At 37.9% G+C, this 20,083-nt stretch overlaps 1 protein-coding gene across 1 annotated transcript in view; it reads left to right on the top strand.

The window, feature by feature from the left end:
- Positions 1-2,193: 2,193 nt before the first annotated feature.
- kdm4b (lysine (K)-specific demethylase 4B) overlaps positions 2,194-20,083 on the top strand; it is a 235,670-nt gene continuing 217,780 nt past the window's right edge. Inside the window, exon 1 of the mRNA XM_066695200.1 lies at positions 2,194-2,311. The gene's annotated coding sequence lies outside the window, so the exon portion shown is untranslated. The remainder of the gene's footprint in view (positions 2,312-20,083) is intronic.

The raw sequence follows: 20,083 nt of genomic DNA, 5'->3' as shown, positions 1-20,083 counted from the left end.
TGATAAACGAGTATTGTAAACTCCAAAAGTTTGATGTCTTGAAAATGTGTGTAATAAGATTAGTTACAAGAACAGTATGGAAGCATATAGTGACTTAATTCAAATGCAAGTGTAATCCCACAATTGCATTTTCATTTTCCATGTAGGCATGCGTTATTTTGGTCAAAATGAAAATCGTAATCATTTTGTATTGTTATATTCCAGTACGCACATTCGCTGACAATATTACAATTTCAAATGACTTTCGCATTAATATTTCGATTTAAAATCCTTCTCCCGATGATGCACAACATGTTGGATGTAAGCAAGTTAATTGCACTTCATGCTTTAAGCGCTTAATTTCGCCTACTGCATTTATAAGTTAAGAAAGTACAGCCTAACTTCACTAATTATAAGACCCGCACTTACCAGTACTGTATACAAAAGACAGGCGTTTACCTTCACACAGTCTGGATCAACTTCACGTTGAGCCCAATACAGTAAAAGCCCACCAAGCGCGATCAACGTTAAGCGAAACATACGCTTGGGTACAATCGAGTCGCATTCTGTTGCGCAGATATTCACATTTCTGCGCAGAGCTTCAGAATCACATCGATCCCATTGGTGGTGCTGCACGAACGCGATGACTGAGTCATAATTATGATTGGACCATGAAACCGCTCTCAAAATACTGTATTTTATCTCCATTAGTCTTGATTAATTTTCCTTTCGTCACATTTTAGTCAACTAAAACTTGAAGTCCTTTAATTTTTATAGTTTTTTTTCCCCACAGTATTTCGTCTCGTTATCGTCACTGAAAATATTTTGTCATAGTTTTCCTTGACGAAATTAACACTGGCATAGTGGGTCTATAAATTGATCAGGTTTAATAGAATTTATGGACAATTATATGTGTATCAACGTCTCTTATTGGAGTGAATCGGACAATGATGGTACCATATGATTGGGTGTGGTTCAAAGCCCAGAAGATGCAGGAACATCCACAGCAGACGCATACAGCTCTGTTGCTGAAGGTCTGCATAGCAGGTCATTTTATAGATCTCTTTGCATCTCCTTTAAAACTGGGAGAATGGCCTGAATTGGTCCAGTTACACTAATCCTTAGCTTCTGTTCGCTTAAATGCCTGGATGTGTGCAAAGGTAGTGAACAGTTGTATTGAGATCGGATCATTCATCTTTGGTTAAAGGGCCTAGAACTGACTCGTAAGTCTCTTTAACGTGTCCAATAATTGGGCCCAATTAAGAGATGGAGCACAAAACAGGAGGAAAGGCGATTGCCCAACATCAATCTTCAGTAAAGTGATTATAATGGAACTGTAATAAATGGTTTAATGAGAAAAGCGTGGTAGCATCATGAGCAGTTCATCTTGCAGGTGTGAATCATTTTGCATCTATTCCTACAGTCTTGTGATGGTGGTTTAATGTAATTTAAACAACATGAAGAGTTTGTAATTGTATTCATTATTTTACATGTAACTGATCTAGTCCTGAGAGAAAGCCCGCCTGCTGTTTGCGATCACTACTGAACACGATGCGTGTCTGACCGGCTCCGCCGCTGTGACTAGCTGCACGTAGTCATTCCCACCCGACCCGGCATGCGGAACACGGGGGGTGGGATCAAGAGCTCCCCGAGTGAGCTTCCCAATACTGCGCCAGTACGGCACATGACGCTGCCTAGCCACGCCACTAGGTCTTTCAAAACAGCAATTCTCTAATCGTCTTTCACACGTTTAATTTGCAACATGCACAGTACACGTACACTCGTATTCATTGTGTAGATGTTCAGTGGACTGCGGGGTTTGTAACTCCATGTGTCACTTATTGGGAAAGCATGGGTTACAAATGTGACTCCATTGTGGCTCCAGTACGTATCAAAAAGCGCCAAGACACAGCACACAATTGCCTGAGCCATCATGGCCGTCTGCGGAAATGGCGCAATGAAGCCTCATTCTTTAACCCTTGATGAACTGGAGGAAGAAAAGAATGGACCATTTAACTGCGGAAGGGCCTCGGGTAATGTCCAATCACGATGCATTTTCTGCAGTCATTTTATTAGGTATGTATTTTTCTAATGGTAAACCTCCTTGTCAATAAAAACAGCAAGCCAATAAGTGGGTGGCATTCCAGGTTGTGGGCGTTATTCCCTAGGTACGCTGTCCAATCGGAGATGAGAATGACAGGAGTAGGCGTGAGGCCGAGCTTTCCTGTGGGTTATTCACAGATAATCGAACGACTGGATTTTGAAAGCAAAAGAAATCGAATACAAAAAGCCAGCAAAGAAAGAAGACCGAAGGAGTTCATCAAAGCAAAAGGTAAATGGACACGATCTACCCAGTGCGAATTGCACACGCGAATGGTGTTCTGTGCTAAGCGACGAAAGCAGCTTTGTTCGCGTCCGTCACTGTGTTTTGTTGACTTTTTTTATCGGAGGGATGAGGGAGGGAGAGAGAGAGAGAGAGAGAGAGAGGGAGGCTGGTGGGGGGTTGCAATATTCATGACAAACTTGTTCCGTCTGGCAATGTGCATGTGCACGCAGTGTATTTGTGTGTTGGCGTGCTTTTGTTGAGTTGTGCACAGTGCTTAGTTGTGCACATTGTTCCTAGCCCCGGGTCGAGCAGGCAGACGTGTGAGGAGCGATGCACAGCTGACACCAGCCCGAGCCCCGGGATCGGCTCCTGAGCTCCGAGAAACACCGGATTCTCGTAATGAATTGATCCCACACAATGTGCAGGGACACAGTCCTGTAGTTCAGCGACTGAGCCATAATCTGGCCATGCTCGCTAGAATAAGCTCTTATTGAGGGTCACTGTGAAGCTGTTTTAAACCAAACTGCTCAATTCCTTGTGACAAATGATTATTATTGTTACTACTACTACTAGTGGTGGTGGTAGTATTATGATACTACAGCCATTCTTGTGTTGGGCTATTGTACTATCCGATAACGAAAATAAACACATGCCACTCATTTCTCTGCACGTCTTGTGAGCATCATTAGTACATGCTGTGCAGCACGTTTACAATGAAGTTCATGTGGTTCCACATAGCCTACTATTAATGCTTAAAGACAAATATTGTATTTCATTTTCAGTACAATATACTGTTTTTAAAACTTAATTAACAGGTTGCTTTGGAGGAAACGTTTCTTGACATTGTATTTATTTATACGCAGACTATAATTGTTCTTCATTGGCACAACATGCCCGTTGTGCGTTATTCACTTCTTACTGTACTCTCACTGTTCTACTTCAGTTCCCTCTAGTTGGACTTTGGGCTTTTGTTTCTCCTTTCTTTTTAAAATAAGGTAAATTGACTTTTTAAGCGTACTATAGTTTTGATATGAATCTACTAGATACTACAGTGTCCAGTGCTATTGTATACTGTCCTGCTAAAGTGTAGTTCATGTTTATATTATATTAAGCTGTCAAATGAAGTGTCCAATGACTCACCTGTGCTGAGCAATCAGAAATCTTGTGTGTAAAACATATCGACTGACAATTAGCCTTATTGCAAAATTCTTTATATTTTTTATTTTTTATTGGAGTGATATTAATTAACTTATTCATAACAAATGTGCAAAATACATTAATACATTTATCTTTAGGCACAATAGATAGAATTCTGTGGTGTTTATTCTCCCTCTTGTTTGAACTGCTTATTGTAGATCTGTATATTTTTACTTTGAACGATCTAGCTGTTTTTTAAATGAATGTGTTTATTTGAAATCAATGTTTTGGGACAGATGTTAAATTGGGGAAATGTTCCTTTATTGAAGGAAAAGAACATCGGTAACAATGAAAACTAAAAACAACATGCACTCTGTTGTAATTCAAACCACACTAGCCCATGATCTTCCAGTACCAGGCTGCACATGGTGACAGGGCTCCTCCAGGGAGAGCAGACTTGGCATCTGTACAGGTGCATGGCAGGGTTAGGAGGCAACTGCTGGGGTGAGTTCAGTCCTTGCGGGATTGGGATCTCACACTCATTAGATCTGCCAGGGGAACAGACTGTAGCACGTTGCAGAGGAAGACTATATCCTTACCATATTTGCAGAGATCTGGTGAGCATTGCATTGCACAAATGGTCAGCATAATGAACCTTAGGAAATAAACACATGTGAAGGGTGTTTAATCTGAACGCAGTATTATTTACCTTTCATTTGGTCATTAAAAAAGGTGGTAATGTGTTTATTCTGTAATGTTTTGATTTATGCCATTTTAAATAGACAACATATGCATGTTTATTATTGCATTTGTAGCTTTTGTTATTACAAGATTTTATGATTTCACGGGTAAATAGATATTTTCTGAGATTTTTCAGTGCCTTCAAATATTGAACGCTCTTAAATACAGACTTCCTTCCTGTCAGTTCTCATATTGGGCTGGTATCTAGGAGTTTTCAAAGGGGACATAAAGAATCAGTTTGTCAGGAACAGTGTCTTATTGCCCCCGAAGAGCAACCTAGATCTTTACTTTTCATAATGTGATTTTAATTACTTTAGGATGTTTTCAGTTTGAAACCTTAAGATTGATTTATTCATCACTGATTTGTAAGCATGTGTGCCCAGCAGAGTTTGTAGTATGCCCTTTTATTGGCTCAGTGCTATCAGGGTATTTGAAAGGGGGAGCAATATAGATAGGGCTTTAGTACCACAGCTCTGCTTGGTCTGTCAGGCATGTTTTCCATCTTACAATGAAGTGTTTGGCATGTATTTTAGAATCTTCTGATTGCAAGTCGAACAAATACTCTTTTTCATCATCATGTATTTTGGCAAATACTTTTATCATATCTCGCATTCAAAGCCAATGGCATCATAAACTTTCAAAGAACTGAAAAATTGTACTTTGTGTGAAAGATAAAGTGGTAAAATGTAGTCAGTATTTAAATGTATAGACTTCAACGTCAGGCAAATTAAAGGAAGGAGTGCAAATACATCTGCCATGCACTGTTGTTTTGTACTGAAGTTATCAGAACATGTTCAATAAAACAACGATTTTCAGAGTTTCGTGTTTGTGATGTTAGGATGGTGTGGAAGTACTATTTTTAATCTTGCCTTTCAGTTATCCAACGCATATGTAATTGCATCACACTTTAAATGCATTTATTTATGCATTTTGTAATTTTCTTCTTTTGATTGCTGGGCTTTAAAGGTCAGCTAGTGCTAGTTCCTACAATTATAATGATGCATCTTTATGTATTGCAATTAGTTTATAGGGAAGGTGTATTGATTTTTTCAATTTCCATGGCAGGTGTCAAAAGCTATTGTGTTCTGTTTCTGGGTTTTAGGGTTGTCTTGTGTTATAACTTCCTGGATAGTGGAAACACAGGAAAAACTTCAAAAACACCACATTTGTCTTCCTTGTGGCAACATGAGTCATTATTGTTATCAAGTCAACCAAGAGTTTGCATTTCACAGTCTTAGCCCTTGATTATAGTTTCTGAAGAGTGTGATTGTCATAACTGAACATGTTCGCAAGGTAGATTATGACATTCTTATTCCAGTACTATCTGCACAAAAGCAGTTTGTCTTTTGTATAATGGGTCGTTTAAATTAAAACAAATTATTGCTTGTCGATGTTCTATATATTTCAGGTGTACATTCCATGTATGTGTGTATAATTTATACATTTTTGTTTGTTACTTTTACAGCATAAATGATAGTGACATACCTGCCTTATCTTCCTGAATTGTGGCAAACCAATTCACACACACATTTTCCACTGCAGTATCAAGTTTTGTCTAAACTGAAATGAAAACAATTTCTTGTAATTTAGGTACCCAAACAGACAAAATCACACAACGAAAAATGACCTTGGTACAGAATTTGTGTAAACAGAATTTGTTGTTAAGTGTCCTTTATGTTACACTCAATTTCCACATTATAATAATGGAAAAAATGAAGTGAAGCAGCAAAGCAGTCCTTGGGAAAACAGTGTAATACCCATTTAATAGAATACTGTAATACTGTACATTTTTGTAAACTTCAGTCTGCACTGTAATGCTGATGTGACACACAGATTGCTTTTGATTTTGAGGAAAAAAAAGCAGCATATAAAAGTCAGAGATTTCAAGTTCCATACTTAACATGAATTCTACAACTGTTTAACATAATTTAAGATATGAGATTAGGCAAATGTATTAGTTAATTAGGGTTCAATTAAGTACCTACTAGGAATTAAGTAATTGAGAGATCAAGTGGAACAAAACACAGGGCAGGGGATCCCCAGGACCAGGGTTGAGAGCCACTACTATAGTGGCTATAGGAAGTTATTAACCTGCCTTGAACTTTTTCACATTTTGTTCTTTACAACTTGAATTTTTATTGCACTTAAATTGGATATTTTCCATTTGATTTACACCATCTACTTAACACTTTAAACAGGCAAGATAATTTTTATTGAGAAACAACAGTTCACGGAATATACAAATCCTGAAATGTTAAGTCTCTACCATGGTTGCACATTTGGATTGTGCAATATTCACCCATTCTTCAGGGCAAAATTGTTCAATCTCTTGGATGGGGATTATTGGTGGACAGCACTCATCAAATCTTGCCACTGATTCTCATTCAGATTCAAGTCAGGTCTTTGTCTGGGCCAATGTAGGACATTCATTTTTTTGTTTTTAAGCCGCTTCACTGTGGCTTTGGCTCTGTGCTTGGGGTCATTGTCCTGCTGAATCTCCATCCCAGTATTTGGTCTTTTGCTCAAGGATTTACCTGTCTTTAGCTCCATCCATTTTTCCCTCTAGCCTGACCAGCTTCCCAGTCCCTGTCCCATAGCATGATGTTGCACCAGCATGCTTCACAGTAGGGATGGTGTGACCTGGATGATTTGCTGTGTTTTGTTTTGGCCAGACATAACTCTTTGCATTTAGGCCGAATAGTACATTTGTACATAGTACATTCGAGGCCTTGTTCCAAAACTTTTAGAAGTACTAAGACTCTTTGAATTCGCTTTCCAATTATGTTTTATTGTTCAGTCAAACAGTAGAACTACACAATTACAAAATATAATAATAATACATTAGGGCTGAACGATTAATCAAAATCGAATTGCAATTTGAAACGTTGCGATTAGCTAATCGCAAAGGCTGCGATGTGGATGCAATATGAAAAATATGCAGCGAGTGTCCCAGAACAAAAGCATGACTGCCCTCTTTGTGTGACAGTCTTACTAACCAATAGAGTGAGCACACCTCTGCCCAATCAGTGCTGCCCAGCCAACTGCGTACACGCTGCCATTAAAAACAAACTGCAAAGCGCGGTGCAGTGGTATTATGGCGTCTGCAGAGTCAGAGCGATCATTAGGCGAATTAATACCAAAGAAAAACAGCACTTCAGTATGGGATATGGGATTATTTCGCCTTTGAAGTGACAGACACCGAACAGAAGAAGGTCATTTGCAAGAGCTGTGTGGAATTGTTGCCACAACACGTGGGAATACAACACACCTGCACCAGCACTTGAAAAGCACTGCTGCGGCTATTTGAGGAGTGCGTTGCTAAACAGCCGACTGAAAGTCCTGCCAGTGACACTCAGTCTAATAACAAGCAACAGCAAAGTACAATTTCAGAGTCGTTTGCTGCTGTTACACCATATGAAAAGACCTCACAAAGGCACCAGGAGATAACTTATGCCATAACCCACTACCTTGCTAAAGACATAGTGCATTTTAATGGAGTGACCAAAGAGGGGGTTAAAAACCTCATCCAACCGCTGGACAGGAGATGTACAATCCCTCTCCACATATTAGCCTAGTTGCAATCCCACAGATCTGTGCATTGAATGCAGGAATAAAGTTGAGACGTAATTGACACACGTGGGATATTACGGCACAACAACAGACTTCCCACTGCGCACTTTATCAATGAGGACTCGCTGTCTGCAAACGGCAGACTTCCCTGTAGACCACACGGGACAGAGCCCACAACTCTGAGCATGGAATGTTCTTCCTCAATGAGATGGAAACAAATTAGTAATGTCAACTTTCTTAATTTTAACTTGCTGTTATTTTAATGAGACATCATTAAAAAAATAAACACATGATTATTTGGTTGCATTTTTTGAAGCTTTTGCAAATCAAATGTAAATATCTCTGTGTATGTGCATTTCTTTCACATATCCGTTATTAAATATTTGAATTAAATACCTATACAGCGTTTCAGCTGTAAACTCAGCAAATGTAATAAGTTATGAATACTTTCTTCTTCAACCGCTGAACCCGAAGTTTAGGCTTTAGGCTACAATCTGGGCTTTTTAATCAAATCAGTCATTGTGAAAGAATTATTATTATTATTATTATTTATTATTTTTGTCATTTAGCTGACGCTCTTATCCCGGGCGACTTACATTTGAACCCATTTATACAGCTGGGAGCAATCCTAAGTGAAGTACCTTGCTCAAGGGTACAACAGCACTGCCCCATCCGGGATTTGAACACACAACCTTCCAGTCATGAGTCTAGAGCCCTACATATACATCCCATAACAACATAACACACGTAATAAAAATCACACAACACTTATGCTGTAATGTTGCATTCTGCATATTTTTACCATGACAGCCTGCATGTGGTATTTGTTAGTTTTCCATATTTCATGATTAAATAAAGACTTTTTTTAAATGTCTTTGGTCTTATTTTGTAGCTTGATTGGATAAAAACAAGAAATATTGAGAGAGAGATCGTGTATCGCCCAAACTTCTAAAAATATCGAGAGATTATTTTTAAGTCATATTGCCCAGCCCTATGTTGAGTACTGAAACACATGGAATTCTACACCTATATTAATATATTATTATTATCACTCTTTATTAGCTATGTCACATACACAATTGAAGAATCACACCTGCTATAGCTCTCGTCTGCATGTCCTCTGATCGGCTCAAGTTTCTAGCTTTCCTTTGGAATTAAATCTGGATCACGTTGCAAACCCAGGGCAATGTCTTGATCAGTCACCAGTTTGATCATGTATGCTAATGATTTTGTATTAGGTGTAGGGCTTGCGACTGATTGATTGGTGTTAGCATTTATTTACTGCTATTTACTGCTGTTGGCATTAAAATTCAGTATCTGTACAGGACTGAGAAGATGCCTCTCACCCTTCGACCCACTGGCACATGGAATAAAGACACTGTCAGGCTGCTAAACGCAACACATACTGGCCCTGTTTTAACAGCACTGTAATGTTGAAAAGATAATATTTTAGATTTATTATCTTTTTATAACTGGTTATTTATGTTTATGTTGTTAGTTTTGTCATGTTTATGTATGTGCTTGTTTTGAAAAAATAAGAAACATACTTTAATTATAAATGTAAATGCAGTATTTCTGCCATGAAAATGTGTGTGATGTTCATATGTAAATATCTTTTCATTTTTGTCATTCAGCTGTTTTATAAAGGTGGTTTAATGTAATCTGAAATCTTGCCGGTTCTAGCAATAAAATCCCAACCTTTTTTTTAATTTAAATATTTAAAAGATTGATATGTAAATGACTGTTTGCAAATGTTTATTTTTAAGTGTTACTTTCAGGTATGTTGTGAGTGGAGGTTCCTGTCAGAAATCCCAACATATTGACTTTGCCCACTTAACAAAGATTGCATTGGAGCTGCGATGTTTCACTATTCCTTTTAAAAACATTTCTTAAATGGTAGCTTAGTACTGTTATTAGTATTAGTCCCATCACATTGTCAAAGCATTGGAGACCAAAAAAATCATGACTATACTGTCTGAATACTAAAATAAAACTAAAATAGCCTACAATGATAAAACTAAGAAGACATATTTGTATTTTCCTGTTTAATGGGCTGTGAGTAGTCAACCTTAGCAGGACACTTTGCACACTGTCAGTACTGTACAGACTTGCCTCCTATTCTGATTTCCGATAAGGTAACATGATAAAAACAATGCAGAAGATGCCAGATTACAATGTTATGTATTAGTAGGCCTACATGTTTGTGAGGAATTTAGTGTTGGCATATATTGGAAATAGTAAAACATAGCAAAAATAGTGTGTGTTTAAGAAATGACATGCAAAGTTGTTGTTACTTAATGTTTTAATACCCAGTAGTGCACAAAGTGAGCATATTTTCAGTGTTGCTGGTGGCATCTCTGATCATCGCAGCAGCAGGCTACCACCTAACAAAGCGGAGTGGGTTGTGTACCAGTAATAGTGGTGTTGGATGCATGTTAAGAAATTAAAGGGGAACTCCACAGAAATGCTATATTTTCTCAGGTTATTCTGTAAGTAGAAACATGTTCTGCGGAGTGTACTTATCATGTCCAGCTCATTCTATGTACCTGAATTCAGAGATCGAGGCCATGATGTCACGTGGGTTCCAACTCTGCAGCTGCTTTGCTGGAAGTCAATTGGGAAAGTCATGAAAATCATTTAAAAACTAACATTTTATGCACGTTTGATGGGCCCCATCACCCTATTTTTGTGAATGACCCATTGGTTTATAGTCATAAAAAGTGGTATAGTGGTAGAAAGCAAGGTACCACAGCGGCCCCAATCCGAATTGTTGGGGGTGCTGACAGAAACTTGCTGAGGACTGTGGAGTGCCAAATATGGTAATCAGAAATGACTATGTTGCAGGTCGCACGTCTGTTTCCGATGGAAATAAATGAGCCGCGATGACATAAGGTAAAACTAGGCTTCCAAGCTACATCAGTTTCACTGTGTTGCTGCTGGATATTTAGTTTTTCTTTGGATTCTTGGTATGTTTTTATGTCAATGTAAGATTGGAAGAATAACACACTGAACTGTACACCTGTTCTGTTCACTGAGAGGCTTAACTTTTGAGGATTTGGTCTGGAGCAAGAAGAAAAAACTATTTCCTTGCACAATATTTTTGGAAAATCTATTTTTAATCTTATGTGTAACTATAATATGTAGGTTTAATAGAGCAAGGTGTTTATATGGAGCAGTCCCCAGTAGTGTTGTCACGATAGCAGAATTTTGACCAGGTATAGTATCACAATACTTGATACCAAAAAGATTTGTGTGTGTGTGTGTGGTTGTATCAGCCAAAGGCACAGAATAACCATTGGGCTTCTTTTTTTTTTTTCCAAACACTGACCAATATGCTGATAAACCTAAATAACAAACTATAAAAGTACAACACCATATGTTACAGAACAGCAGCATCATATTTTTCAAGGAATTACACATTATACTTGAATATGAAATACAACCTTCAACATGTCTGCATAACAGTATAAAATAAATACTTTTTAAATGCTGTGCTTCCCCATTGCTAAAGCATTACTGAAAACTGTCACTCCTTCAGCCCCCTGCACAATCCAAAACGACATTTTGTAAATTATTTGTACTGGACAGATTGTTTTGTTGGGGTTAAACAAAGACCTAAATACAGAAGCTTGGTTTTTAAGTGTTTGTGTGTTTGTCATGCCTTTGTTTTGCTTTGTGCAAGTACCCTGCAAAGGCATCCGTGTATCTTTGGTCATGTTCGTGTAGCGCAGATTTCCACAGTAATCAATACATTTTTATTTTGTTTACAGTAATACATACAAGCACAGTTATTATATTCTAATCTGTACTTATGCTTGTAGATGCATTGTACACTGAATTCTGCAATAATAATTACTAGGAGAAAAGTTAAGCACCTAAAAAACCTCACTCTCACTGATTGAGAATTGACTGACTTGATTCTCCAATCTTTATGACCGAAGTACCGAACGTAACAAAAATTCTAGTATCGAGCTGTTTTTTTTTAGTTTCAAAGAAGTATCGAAGTTTCAGTATACTGTGCAACACTATTCAATTAAATGAGTTTCCAAAATCACATGATGTTTTTACTGATATCCCATGCATTGAATAATTTGTTACATGGTGTCATTTGTTCCTTTACTATTATTAGGATCTATTTATTTTTAATTGACTTTACTTGGATTTGCTTTTCTGTCAACGTGTTTTGAGACTGTCTGAGAACAGTCTAATTATAAGATAGCAGACCTTTACATTGGCTGAGGTCAGTACTGGACTGCTCTACCCATTTATATTGAGGATTCCTGGGAAGAGTTAGTAAGCTTGTTAACTTTCCACATTGCCATAAAGTAGGGATAAGGAGTAGCTAACAGTGCAGCAACAGCTACAGACAGACTGATTAGGACTGGGTACACCCCTGAGAAATGTAATTTAATTTATTTAAATACAAAGTACGACATTAATCCCTGGTCTTAAAGGATTGTCTTTATGCAGAGAGGTTAAAGGAAATTAATGTATTTAGTCTTCAACAGGGCTTATTACTAGAGGGTTTGAGGTGTTCAGAATCCTAAATAGATAGAAAGGGATAGAAAAAGTTAATCGCAAGGACAGCTACAATCTCAGTGAAACAAGGACCAGAAATCAGATGTGGAAATTAAGCTTAGGCACATTCAACATGTTAATGTTTTGGGGCATAAACCCATTTATTTGAATTCAGATCCTGATTTTGTATAACACTATTCTGAAGTGGTATTACATATTAAGGGCACTAGAGGGCAACATTTAAACAAGAATAAACAGTTAACTAAACTTTAAACTTAATAACTGGAAAAACAAAGAACTGTTTCTGGAAGCACTATGTATTCAAAGGGGCAAGTCCTAGAAGAAAATAAGTCCTTTCTGATGCTGTGGAACAAAGCTAGAAAATGCTTTCTAAATTGGAAGTGGAAACTCCTGGAAGCCAGTGATGTGAAGCTAGGACATGGGTATGTGGTCCCTTTCTATTGGTGCACTAAGCACCCTTGCAGGTGCATTATGTACCAGCAGTACATTTGAATAGAAAATGGTGAGTTAACCATGCCTACAGTGTTACGATAATCAAATCTATAAGAGGCAGAAGAATGAATTCTCTGCATGAGACAATTTTAATAAAGATAGTTAAAGCAAGTGTGAATTCAGAACAGTTTACATCGGTTCATATGAACTTGACAAACAAAATGAATTGATAATTTGCACGTTTGTATTTAAATGTTTAAATTAAGTAAGAATTTGATTTGTAATGTGTAATTTCGTGTAGTCACGAAATGTGATCACTGGGGATCTTTTTGAAGAAGAATTTGAAGAATTCAGTGAGCTGTGCAAGATGGGATCCCCCCTATAAATGGTATTATTTTGAATGAGACTTGATGCATAATTCAGAATCCAATATAAATCTGATACAACTGGTATACCGATATTCAGTATACTGGTACTGAAAAAGTACCGCAGTACTAGAGTTTTGAAATGGTACTATACCAGCATTTTGAAAATAATCGATATTTTATTATGCAAATGACGATTTGATCTGGCTAAGAGGCATCTGTCTCTTTAAGGAGAACACTGACAGTGGTGATGTAGGGCTATTGGCGTGTAACAGCTCAGACTCCGTGCAATATTAGCCGCGCAGTAAGAGTGAAGTGGTCGCGTTCGTGAAGATGAGTTCTGCTCAGAGATTCAGATATGTGCATTTTTGGAGTGTTTCTGTGTGACGTCACTAACCCCCCACCTGCAGAAATATGTGCAGAAGCTCTGAAAAGTTGCTGCTGGAGGCGAGCGGTGGCTGTGAGACAAAAGAGATGTTGCAGAGATCAAGAGGGACATTAGTTGAATGAAAAGTACTGCTGCCCCCTTGTTAGTGGAGGTGAACGTTAACTTCTCGCACAATGAAGCTGTGAACAGCATTATCAACACCATAGATATAGCAGTGTCAAAGCTTTATTAAATAATTACATCAATTATTTTAACAAATATAATGTAGGCCTAAATCTATGGTGCACAATATAGCTGTAATTTAAATGATTGTCAATTCCAACACGGATTCTCGTCTTGTTCAGCCACTCGTTTGTTCTTTTGTTTAGAGATTAGATATGGCAGCAGCATCCCCGAAATGTTGTCCATGTTTTAAATAAAGCACAAGTATGGCATTTGTTTTCCCTTTTCTAGGAAAAGTATCAAAGTATTGAAATGCATGACTTGGTACCGGTACTGGTACGAAAATATTGGTATCATGACAACACTACAGCTGGTCATCCAATTAATTGAAATTCAAATTATTACGTCTTCAGCATAACCTTCACAATTTACATTGTACTTATGAGGGATCTTACTCTTTGAGATTCATGCATAAAGAGAATGATATGGGACCTGATTCAGAGCCTTGTTGATGCCCGTCCATGTGTCACGGACGCCTGTGACAGTGTGGTGTGCGATTCTCTGAGGTGTTTGGGAACTCTGCAGTGTTCAGCGAGAGCTGTTTCAGTCCTTCTCACCATGCTATAACTCTGCTCTTATTGCTGTGGGCCCACAGTGTGAAAAAGGAGTGGATTGCTAAATACTGCACAGGGGATGTGTGTTACTTCTGTTCATTTATAATAATGTTTGAAATCAGGGTTTGTGAATCCTGTTTGTCGTAAGCAATGGTATTTTAACAAAAGCACTTTTTTTAGTGTTTTCTATTTTTAAAATCTAACGTACATAGTCATGGATAGTCTCTGTGTTGGAAGAAAGATTTGGAGTCGGCCATAGGGCTGGGTGATATGACTTAAAAGTAATATCTCGATATTTTTAGAAGTTTGGGCGATACACGATATATATATATATATATATATCGTGTATCGCCCAAACTATACTATCACATAACAACAACACAAGTAATAGTAATCGTGTAGCAAGACATGTTGTAAAATGCTATAGATTCAGGCAGATTTACCACATCCGGGTTTATAGTGGCACATTTAACATCCGCTAGACAGGGACATTTCTTCTCTTGACTGTCGCGTTTCGATTCTACTTTTCGGTACAGCACGTGTTAATGCAAAATAGTTAATAATAATAATAATAATAATAATAATAATAATAATAAAAGCTGTTGTACCACCTCACCATCTAATGAAACTTTCCGTTTGCATTGCTTTGCAATTTATTAAAATGCAAACAAACTATTATTCTTTAATTTTTATACAAATTATATCCGTCTAAATTAGCTGGGGTGGCGGGGAGCGATCACATATTGTCAGGGGTGCCTGCAGATCGAGTTTAGCCCGGCAACGAGAGCGGGGCGGAATGTGTGCGCTTGCGCATTAAAGTATCTCTTGGTTATGTTGGTTATTCTGTCAGTTCACTCTCCTTCACGTCTGTTTGCGTTTCTGACTGACATTTCTTGCCGCATCCGACACGTGTAGAAGAACGCAAAGCGTCCTAATGACGAAAAATATTGCCGTAAAGAGTCGGATTTGCGACACTATGACATAAACGATAGAGCATAATATGAAACGATAGACGTTTTTCTATCGTCATACGATATATATCGTCATATCGAACAGCCCAAGTCGGCAGAATTTATTACGTGCACGGGAAAAAACAGCAGAACACAGCAACAGAATTAAACAAGTATAATGCTGTTTTTTTCAAGCTTTTCAAGGAAGTACAAAGCTTATACAGTGCACCCGGAAAGTATTCACAGCGCTTCACTTTTTCCACATTTTTTATGTTACAGCCTTATTCCAAAATTGATTAAATTAATTATTTTCCTCAAAATTCTACAAACAATACCCCATAATGACAACGTGAAAGAAGTTTGTTTGAAATCTTTGCAAATTTATTAAAAATAAAAAACAAAAAAAGCACATGTACATACGTATTCACAGCCTTTACCATGACACTCAAAATTGGACTCGGGTGCATCCTGTTTCCACTGATCATCCTTGATTGGAGTCCACCTGTGGTAAATTGTTGATTGGATGTGATTTGGAAAGGCACATACCTGTCTATATAAGGTCCCACAGTTAACAGTGCATGTCAAAGCACACACCAAGCCATGAAGTCCAAGTAATTATCTGTAGACCTCCGAGACAGGATTGTATCGAGGAACAGATCTGAGGAAGGATACAGAAAAATGTCTGCAGCATTGAAGGTCCCAATGAGCACAGTGGCCTCCATTGTCCGTAAATGGAAGAAGTTTGGAACCACCAGGACTCTTCCTAGAGCTGGCCGCCCGGCCAAACTGAGTGATCGGGGGAGAAGGGCCTTAGTCAGGGAGGTGACCAAGAACCCGATGGTCACTCTGACAGAGCTCCAGCGTGTCTCTGTGGAGAGAGGAGAACCTTCCAGAAGAACAACCATCTCTGCAGCACTCCACCAATCAGGCCTATATGGTAGAGTGGCCAGATGGAAGCCACTCCTCAGTAAAAGGCACATGACAGCCCGCCTGGAGTTTGCCAAAAGGCATCTGAAGGACTCTCAGACCATGAGAAACAAAATTCTCTGGTCTGATGAAACAAAGATTGAACTCTATGGCCTTAATGGCAAGCGTCATGTCTGGAGGAAACCAGGAACCGCTCATCACCTGGCCAAAACCATCCCTACAGTGAAGCATGGTGGTGGCAGCATCATGCTGTGGGGATGTTTTTCAGCGGCACGAACTGGGAGACTAGTCAGGATCGAGGGAAAGATGAATGCAGCAATATACAGAGACATCCTTAATGAAAACCTGCTCCAGAGCACTGTGGACCTCAGACTGGGGCGAAGGTTCATCTTCCAACAGGACAATGACCCTAAGCACACAGCCAAGATAACAAAGGAGTGGCTACAGGACAGCTCTGTGAATGTCCTTGAGTGGCCCAGCCAGAGCCCAGACTTGAACCCGATTGAACATCTCTGGAGAGATCTGAAAATGGCTGTGCACCGACGCTCCCCATCCAACCTGATGGAGCTTGAGAGGTCCTGCAAAGAAGAATGGGATAAACTGCCCAAAAATAGGTGTGCCAAGCTTGTAGCATCATACTCAAAAAGACTTGAGGCTGTAATTGGTGCCAAAGGTGCTTCAACAAAGTATTGAGCAAAGGCTGTGAATACTTCTGTACATGTGCTTTTTTTGTTTTTTATTTTTATAAATTTGCAAAGATTTCAAACAAACCTCTTTCACGTTGTCATTATGGGGTATTGTTTGTAGAATTTTGAGGAAAATAATGAATTTAATTTATTTTGGAATAAGGCTGTAACATAAAAAATGTGGAAAAAGTGAAGCGCTGTGAATACTTTCCGGATGCACTGTATATCCATTCTGGGACATAACCTCAAGGGGTTTGACATTTTACAAACCGTGTCTTATTGGTCATCGAAATAACTATGACAGTAATTTCATTAGCATTCTAAAATAAGCCTACCTATCTCATCAATATTATTATAATCATTACTCTACTATTGCCTCTAAATTGCCAGCTACATTTGGAAGGATAACAAAGATGGGTTTGAAACAATTAAACTTTAATAAGAAACAAGTAGAGAATGCAAGTTGCTGATAAACTAAAAGGAGTGAACTGAGAAGTTAGAAAATAACAGGTTTTCATAATTCACATAAAAAGAATGCAGGCAAATTAATAATTACTGTGAGAAAACTAAAAGGACACAGCACACAAAGCACAGAGGCACGAAATGATCTTTTTTCCTCCACATCTCTTTATTTCAATAACTCAATGTCTCAAGAAATGCAGGAAAATAGCATCCAAAACAACCCTTAATCTTAGTTTATCTGAAGAAGAAATGCAAAAGCAGTGTTAATTGTCTTTGTTGTGTTTCGGGGCCCAACCAATGAAAATTTTGACCCTTCCCTGAATCACAAATTACGGAGTTGTACACGATCATGTTTTCATTTATAAACAGCAGAAAGTGGTTTGAAACAATACATTATCCCACGATATGGTACAAGTTTTTATATTACGGATTTGCAGGTGGGTCAATGGTCCTGCATTGCATTGATAACTTTTCGAGTATTAGGCTTATAAATGTGTTATCTCCCTTATTTTGGAAGCTCACTTTTGATGCTGGACATGCATTCGTAGTACTTGGCACACTCACTTCTTGAACAGCTCCATTCCACGTACCTTCCTGTTTGCTTGTTCACTGGAAATGTGGGTAAAGAGTGCTACATTGTTGGTGATTTAACAAGGTGTGCTTCCAAGTGAAACCATGATCGCCCAAGTCTTGGCAGAATGCCCAGTGAAGATCTTTTCCAACTTGCAAAATGTATTAAATATAAGGCTATGGATATGACAAAACTGGTTGAATATGGTGTTCCCGACACTGCAGTACACTGGTTTGTGTACACCTTTTCTACACACCCTGTAATATATAGCACAGGTATACACCGCATTGCTCGATCTGCAGTGAACGGATTAATTCTAGCACAAATTAATACATTTTTTAATGAATTCTTAAAAATCCTTACACTATCAAATGTTAGCAAAAAAAAAAAAAAATGTTGCATAGACGATGACATAGCTGTTTAAAAGTATGTCATGTTACAATCATTAAAAAACAAAATTATTCAAATCCACAGTATGACCAATTATTTCCTAATTCTTGTTACCAACAAATAAACTTTTGTTTGTTGGATTTGTCTGCAGTGTAACATTAATTTGGTTTACAAATACAGCTCTTAAATAAAGGCCTGCAGCACAGCATTGCTTTGCTTTTGAGCAAAAGTAAATGTTAATATCATGAGGGCTATTTCTGCTCTCCCTCCCTGCTGTAAAAATAAAAAGTGCCAAAAAATTGTATTAAACAAGATGAGCATTAAATTTAATTCTTTAAAATATAGGCCTTGTAGACCTATAGAGAATGAAGTTGCATGATTTAGCCTATACTGTAATATACTGGTTACCATGGTATTTTTGCATATGGTTATCATACCGTGGAATTTGTATACTGTCCCATCCCTAGCCCTTAGTTACAGTCCCAAGGTGAATAAAGCCTTGTGTTGAAATGCACATTGCTGCTGCCCCGTCTGTTTATTAGTCCCATCTGGCTGTGCGTAAAAGGAATGGTTGTTCCTTTAATGAAACCATGACACTGTGCATATGATTTTCTGAGATTTAAAAAGCTAAAAAATGTTGTATTTATGTTGGAACAAATGTGTTTCTTTTTACCATGTAGGCTATTTTATTTGTTTAAGTTTTACCTTCCTGTTTGTCCACTAGATGGCTGAAAGTCAAAGCAATTTGGATCGATTTGGTTTTTATTTTTTGTATTTTTTTAGCACATATGATGAAGTGAATTGGTAGTTAAACTACAGTGACAATAATGTGACTTTGTGCTGTTTGTTGTTTAAGTTAAGTATGTGTGGTGCCAGGCATTATTGGACTTTGAGATAGCTAAGAGATATCAAAGCTTTTTCAGTTCAGTGAAATAGGATGATTTAAACATGGCCTATGGGCCAATGTTTATAACCTATTGACACACGATGTTGGGATATGGTTCAAAGGTCTCTGCATCTTTTAATTCAATTGGGTTAAGTGCAGTTGTTTATGTATTGTTGTCTGCCTGAATTTTTGTTGCAACACTTTTTTAAAAGGTATGCTGAATGTGAACCTGGTTTTCTTGTTTTGTTTCCATTACAAATGAATGCTTTACCCTTTTGTTTCTTATCCAGATTCCTACCTTAGGCAAAATGCTCACTGCTGCTTGGATTTAAGGTCCTTTACTTTTACTGTTTAAACTTTGTGAAGTGAAGGTATAGCTGGCTGAAACCCTCTACATCAGCTTAATACTGAATAAAATATTGTCATTACTATTGTGATTGTATTTTTTAAAACCATTCAGCAACATTTAAATTAGATTTAATTAATTAAAATGGGATACATTTCCCATTAACTCCTGCAGTAAGTGTAAGCCTATTCCAAAAGTAAGACAAGGTTGAAGATAGTGGCTTCAGTGTTGTTTCTGTCTGGCCCTTTGTACATCGTTTGTGTACACAACAAGTGGCATAATCAATCTCAGACATCCACAAGGATACTAGATTCATACTGTTTTTATCAGTCTCCAACTTCTGTTAAATATTAAGTACCCTGCCAGAATGAACGTACGACATGTTTAGCACCATGCAAGAAAGCGGTGTACTAAAATAACTGGTTTGGGAGTGCTTCATTATAAAGGTGTTAATTGTAGAAGGATCCTGTCTTTCATGTAATGATTTTATTCACAATGTAGGCTACAGGTACAGTCTTGAAATGCTATATTGTGATTTTCTAGAAGCAGGAGAACAGGATGTTTAAAGTTATGACTGAAAATGGCATTTTCAAAATATGAGCTAGATTTTCC

This window comes from Amia ocellicauda, chromosome 22 (genome assembly GCF_036373705.1).
Source record: "Amia ocellicauda isolate fAmiCal2 chromosome 22, fAmiCal2.hap1, whole genome shotgun sequence".
NCBI lineage: Eukaryota > Metazoa > Chordata > Actinopteri > Amiiformes > Amiidae > Amia > Amia ocellicauda.
The sequence above is the reverse complement of the archived record's forward strand: the minus strand, read 5'-3'. Positions and strand labels throughout refer to the sequence as shown.